Below are 7,195 nucleotides of genomic sequence, written 5' to 3'. Positions count from 1 at the left end.
CATGAGAGACGATGGACTCTGAAAAACAAACTGAGGGTTCTAGATGGGAGGGGGGTGGGAGGATGGGTTAGCCTGGTGGTGGGTATTGAGGAGGGCACATTCTGCATGGAGCACTGGGTGTTATGCACAAACAATGAATCATGGAACACTTCATCTAAAACTAATGATGTAATGTATGGGGATTAACATAAGAATAAAATAAATAAATAAATAAATAAAAAATGCCATCTAACCATGATAGCTTCTATGTGCCAGACACTGAAATGTGTTGAGTAATTAAGACACATTCATCGAACACTGCTCTATGTGCTTTACCTGAATTTGAAACTCATGACAACCCGTTGAGGTAGGATTATTACCAACCGCGTTTTACCTGGGAGGCATAAAATGGGTAAGTAATTTGCTTTGGCAGACTCTGGAGCTCACACCCTGACCCATGAGGCTGGACCACCCAAATTACCACCTCATAGATTTGCACTTGGAGAATGGAAAACACTTAGCCTAATGCCTGGTTTGTATTAAGCACTTAATACATGTTCATTCTCTTACATGTGATTGTATTCAGCTCAGAAATTTGAACATACTGTTCTTTATTTATTTCAGGTGTTTCTCTTTTCATCCAATAACAATACTAAGTAAATTTCTTAAAGAAAGGAAGGGTGTTATAACTTGTGTTTCTTCGGCAGCTTTCACAGTGCACCTAGAGATACTCAATAGAAATTTCTTAAAATGCATAGAATACACGCTTACTGGTTGGATAAATAAAGGATTCAGTAAAAAAGCAAATGCAGATTACCACTGATTGGCTTTTATAGCTTCTATTTATTTTACTGCACCAAATTCTAAGAAAGAATTTGAGGAGAATTATAAAAATATGAAAGATTCAACAGGATAAAAGCAAACAAGTGAGAAAATTTGAGTAAAGGGAAAATAAAATGTAACTAGGGGTGTTTATTTCTTTGTAATTTCTTGATAGAAATTTGTCAGTAAATCTCCGAGATTAAACCCAGAAAATTAGCCAAGAATTGGAATTCAGTCCTGGAGGGTGTTTGACTCTGATGGGACACAGCTTGACTCTCAAAGAGGGAGTTTGGGTGGAAAACTCAGGCAATGTGAGGCTGTCTCTGGTCTGGCACCTAAGAAAATATCAGGTTTTCCTTGAGAACTAATGCACCCAGATCTCTATAGAGGCAGTTTTCTCAAAGGTAAAGAGAATCGTGTTCTACTGGCTCACATTACCACATCGAGTACGGCTACCTGCCCCTCCCATCTAACTTGGCCTGCCTCTATAATAATCCCCCTAAAGCTGTGGCTCACAGTCTTGCCTGTGCATCAGAATCACCTGATAGTTTTTAAAAATTACCAATGCCTGAGCACCATCCATGGAGCACCTGATTTAATTGATCTGGGTGGGGCCAGACATTTCATTTTTAAAGCTAAAATGATTCCAGTGTGCAGCCAATGTTGAGAACCACTTAACATGCATCAGAATCCCTTATAGGGCTTGTTAAAACACAGATTGCTGAGCCCCATCCCAGAATTTCTCATCCAGAAGGTGTAGGGTGGTGAATGAGAATTTGCATTTCTAACAACTTTATAGGTGATCCTGATGTTGCTGGTCCCATAACCACACTTCTTTAGCCAGAGGATCTCTGCTTACAACAATTTCATTATAATATAAGTGTTTCTATATTGTTACAGAGGAAATTGTTGTGTGTCTTGATTTTTTATTTGACGAGTAATATTAGAAAAAAGAAAAATGGAACACACAAAATCGCACAACATTTACATGCAGACCATCATATTGTGGAACAAGCAGCAGCTGTAGATCGCATTTATTGTGTGCTTACCAGGTCTCAGGCATGAGCTCAGACTTGAGGGGCATTCTTTCCTTCCATCCCCACAAAACCCTTATGAGGTAACTACTTTACTATTCCATTGTACAGATGGGGAATTTGCAACACAAAGAGATTATAATGGATAGTTTGTATGCTTGTAACCAGAGCAAAAAATCAGCTTCTTAATACAATGGCGTATTTTCCATGTGTACATATTATTCCATTGTAGTCACATATCTCAGGCTTCTTCTCATTGGACATTTAGGTAATTTCCATCTTTCACAATTATAGTTAAGACAGCAATAATCAATTTCATTTAGTGCTTGTCTTAAATTATTTTCTTAGGATAGACCCTCAATCAGTCAAAAAGTAAAATTACCTAGCCTTGATTTACAATATACCAGAACAGAAAACTTATTTTTTTCAAACCAAATCATTCTCTGGATGGGTTTAGATAGTCATACATTTAAAATAATGGTACTGTAAGATTTAGAAGGTATTTCATAGAATCCATCCCCAAATCACTCCAATGAGCGCTACCTCCCAGGCAGCCAAGCACCTCGACAAAACTTAGAGATTTCTGACGGCAAAAAGGTGTTTCTGTCCTCTTCTATTATAATTACCCCCAAACAACAAGGAAATAAAAACTAGAAACACAACTGCATTTTGGACAATAGCAGAAGACACCTGTAACTCAGAATACCCATTGTGTAAGCAGAGGGTGTGAGAGGAAGGTCAAGCCCGAGTGCCAGTAGAAAGTCTCAGGAATGTAAGGCTGCAGCTTACTACTAAAGGTGAGCAAAAAGCAGCAACTGCGAATAATGAATTACGTTAAAATCTGTAAGGGACAGGCAGAGCCCCCAGATCTCCACTCCTATTGGCAAGAAGCAGGAGGTAATTCCCTAGAGAAATTGAACAGAGAGCCTCCAGCTACAGGCACAGTGGGTGTAGAGGAGGGCAGATGGGCCAGACCAGACCTAGGGGATTGGGTGGAGGTCTGCACCTCAAATGAGGAGGTCTCCAGCCCCTTACCCAGGTGTCATGTGGTTACCTGACTGACTCAGCAGTGAGCCAATGTGTCCTTGATGTTGAAAATACTTCATATGGATTTATTCAAAAGTTGTGGTATAATCATATTGGAGGTTGGAATTGAAGAGAGGTAGGGTATGAGAGAGCTCTATCAATTTACTTTAATAGGAAATTGTATTCAATGTGGAAATATTTGGAAATATTAAGGTAAATAAAGGGTATATAGCTAAAAGTGTTAAAAGTGGTTGCCTATATAAACTGGGGTGAGGGAGGAGGTATTATACATGTGGGGAGTGCTATTTTTTCTCATAAGCTTTTAAGAACTAATTACTTTTTAATGATGTAAGTGTATTTCTTTTATAAATTAAAATTGAGAAAAAAAGGGAAAATTGCTTGGGCACTTAGTTGTCTACTATTTAATTTATGTGCCTGATGAGTCGGATTTCCATAAATGGATTTTATTCAAGAAAGCCACTCATGGAGATTGCAGGTCATAAATAAGAATTGATGATATTGGGAGGTAATTAATTGGTCAGTAGCCAAGGAGAGAACACTGACTCCCGAGAGAGATGTCTGGGCTCCACTTGAAGGGTTAGGGTTTCATTCTGGCCAAAATTCTAAGAGAAACCTTTTACTAATCCACCCTTTGCAATGCAATTCATCTGATAAAGTCACCCATACTGTTGGTGAGAGTCTAACTAACCGTCATTCCAACTAGGAAAGTGCTCATGCCTGCTCTCTGTTGCCATAGAAACAGTGCAGCTCAAGTCTCTCTGTTGCTTTGGTAACCCATCCCCATTTCCTCACATCACTACTGCTGGGGTATTTTGCTGCCAAGATAATGGTCTCTATTGTGGATTGAATGTTAATGGAGCAGGACTCTACCCCAGACTACACCCAGACCCCCTCCCCAGCTCCACATTTTAAGGCTTTGTCTAAGTGGCATCTCAATGAAATGATAATAGACACTCAAATCAGATGGAGAGGAGCTGTAGTGGCAGAGGTGGTGGGGGTTCCTTATTATGGTGAAAAGAGGGCTCAGTTCCTAATCTTGAAAAGAGAGGAATAGTATCTAAGAACTCAGAGATCATTCATAAGAGGGCCTCAGCTGTGTACCAGGACCTGAAGCCATTTCTCCTAATCAATAAAGAATAATGATCATAAATAAAGCTTACTGGGTAATGAATATGTGCTAGGCGCTGGGTTGTGCAATTTATGCCCACTTAATCCCTATTTTATAGAAGAAGAAAAGAGTAAGTAACCTATTTAATATCACACAGATACAGAATTTAAACTCAAATCTTAATCACTGAACTAAGCTGTCATTCACTTGAGACTGGGGAAAACAAGAGAAGCATCAGAGAGTGTCCTTACATCAAAAGAGCTTACTCTTCAACTGGAAAAAGAAACTTAACACAAATGAGAAAAAAAAGAGAGAGAAGATAATACCTTACAGGGTATGATTAAATGTGAAGTTCAGGTGCTGTGTTCAAGAAGCTGAAGTAGGTACAGAACTCATAACAGACTTTCCATAGGGGAAAAGAAGGGTCATGTAGACATCAGGAGAGATCCAGGAGACAAATCTTATAAGATTTGTCTTGTAAGAATCAGGGTCAAGTGCAGGCTCCAGCACAAAGCAGGCCTTTAACCTAAGGTAGCTCCCACTGATGGCAGCCTTTCTGTTTACCCAGCAAAGGGAAACCTTGTGCTCCTCTTCTTCCTTGTGTCCTCAAGCCTAAGAGATTCAAATTTACTTAATACCATCTGACTCTTTTACTTTGAAATACAAAAAATATTGAAGTTTCATATAAAATTGTTTTAAATTTTATAGCTCTCAGTTTCACAATCCAATAATTCTATTTGCTTTCCAAGTAGATTTTTTTTTTAGCCACCTCAAGTCTTCATAGAATTAAGTGGAGTATAAATCTTCAGAAATAGAATTTTTATGGTGTCTCGATTTTTTTAATCAGAATTGTAACACTCAGACTTGTCCTTGTGTATCTTCTAATTTGCCCCTACTCTCCTCCCTTTATCACTCCAAGGCATGACAGCACACTGGAGACCCCATGCAGAGCTATAAAGGAGACACTGAGTCCTCCAAGGGGAACTCAAGAGTGGAGCATCCTGACATCCCTGTCTGTGGGGTCTTTTTAAGTCCAAAGCTGTGGTTCTCAATCCTGAGTTCTCTCAAGTCATCTCAAAGGGCATCAAAAAATGAGGAACTCAATTCACAGCCAAATGAATATAAACTTACTTCTAATTTTTATAATGTATATGTATGTTGTCAGGAAATCTGAGAGGGAATTGAAGACAAAGATTCATCTGAAAGTAGTATTGATTGTTCACTAAGATGGTGTTTTGTGAGCAACACTGACTAGAGTTGATCCTGTCTCTATCTCTTCCTCTCCTAATTATTTTCTTTCCTAATAGTTGTGTAACATTGGGCCAATCACTTCATCTTTTTTTTTTATTTTAGCACAAATTTATTTACTAACCAAAGGGATGATCCTAATTAAATCAACACTTGAAATAGATGTATGTAAAATGTTTGTGATAAAGATAATTGAACACAGTAATGAAAAAAAAAAAGCAGTATGGAGATTTGCTCATTGAACTGAGCTTGTTCATCCTCACAGCTAATTCCTGTCCACAATGATGATGGAATTTTTACTCTACTTTTTCATAGACCCGAGTACAGGTGACATTATTCATGACGCATTCCACCACTAATTTCCCATTTTCCAATTTTCTTGTGATTGTGCTTTCCTTCCCATCCCATTCCTGATGTTGAACCAATGTGCCGTCTGTGAAGTTGTAGACAGTCTCAGTTTTTCTGCCATCAGCTGTAGTTTCTTCAAACTTCTCTCCCAGGTTACATGAAAACTGTGTTGTTTTCAAAGTGCTCTCAGTTTTTATGGTGAGGTTTTTGCCATCAGAAGAGATGATACAATCTGTTTGGCCAATCCACCCACTTTTCACAGAGCCATTCCCACTCCTACTTCCTTCATGTATTCGTCAAAGCCTTTGCTTTCCACTAAGCACCATCTTCCTACCAGCTGCTGAATGGTGGACATGGTGGGCGCAGGCCAGCTGGCCTAGAGAGCAGAGCAGAGTGGGGCGTCGGTCACTTCATCTTCTTAAACCTCAGTTTCCTCATCTACAAAAAGGGAAAATAATGGTAAATTATTTTTGTGTGGATTAAATGAGACTATGCATGCAAATAGTTTATAGTGGTACCAGGCACATGAGGCTTAGCAGAGATTATTATTTTTATTCTTGCAAAAAGGAACCCATTAGGTGTTTTAGGTTGTCTACTTTGGAATGTGATATTTCCCAGCTCTTCCTGCAGCTTCTCTTCCAGACTTCTACCTAGATTTGGTCATTTAACTTGATGCGTCAAGCTTCTGACCCTGCTTAATCCTTGCATCCACCCACTTCAACCTTCTGCATCCTGATTTCTGTGGTTCTGTTTCTGGACCCAGGACTAGATCCTAAATTTTAATTTTGTGTTTGCTCAGCCATAAATTTCTGATATTCTTGATGGTACACTATATCCTGGTATAAGTAACAGGATTATGAAAGAGATTTAGAGCTCTTGTAGGAAGATATCAGATGTCTTAGCATCAGGTAAATAAGGAATTGTTATCGTGGAATGCAGAGGAAAATTTATTAATCAACTACTGTGTGTCTAGTGTCAGGGCTTTAGACTTTGGGAAATTTCTGGCAAGAGTGTACAGCTAGTCTTGAATGACTTTGTCTGAATAACAGTCTCCTCATATAAGGAAAGTCTTGTTCATTAAAAGAACATTCAGCCTAGAGTAGTGAGGAGAGAAAGGGGACCCACCTACCTAGCCACTGGAGTAGCTGGATCAATTTTGATGACCCATGGGATCACAGGTGGTAGTGCCTCAACACACTCACATGCCCAGTACCTTCTGGGTTGCAAAAAAAGGGAAAGCTTACATACTGTGGTCAATAAGCTGATGAAATTATTGGGTATGGGCAAATAGAGAATATGTACAATATATATATGTATGTGTGTAACAAACTCTAAAGGCTACAGGGTATGAAAGATACTTGACAAAATAAATTAACTTAAACAGAATGATTTGGGAATGAGGTGGGATGGTATTGAAAGTGATTATTTATGCCTGGTGTTTGAGAGACATCAAAACATGGTGGAAAGAGCATACCAACTTAGAAGGATTTGGTTTCAGCTTAACCCTCACCTCGCTGTGTGAACCATGACTAGTCAATTTATTTTTTTTAAATTTTTTACTGTTATGTTAATCACCATACATTACATCATTAGTTTTTTTTTCTTTTTT

General features: G+C 38.7%; 1 pseudogene; it reads right to left on the bottom strand.

Moving 5' to 3' along the window:
• Positions 1-5,326: 5,326 nt before the first annotated feature.
• LOC102743320 (fatty acid-binding protein 5 pseudogene) lies at positions 5,327-5,987 on the bottom strand (annotated as a pseudogene).
• Positions 5,988-7,195: the final 1,208 nt, after the last annotated feature.

The sequence above is a fragment of the Leptonychotes weddellii genome, unplaced genomic scaffold, assembly GCF_054177405.1.
Source record: "Leptonychotes weddellii isolate Sample4059 unplaced genomic scaffold, ASM5417740v2 HiC_scaffold_10815, whole genome shotgun sequence".
NCBI classification, from domain to species: domain Eukaryota; kingdom Metazoa; phylum Chordata; class Mammalia; order Carnivora; family Phocidae; genus Leptonychotes; species Leptonychotes weddellii.
The sequence above is the reverse complement of the archived record's forward strand: the minus strand, read 5'-3'. Positions and strand labels throughout refer to the sequence as shown.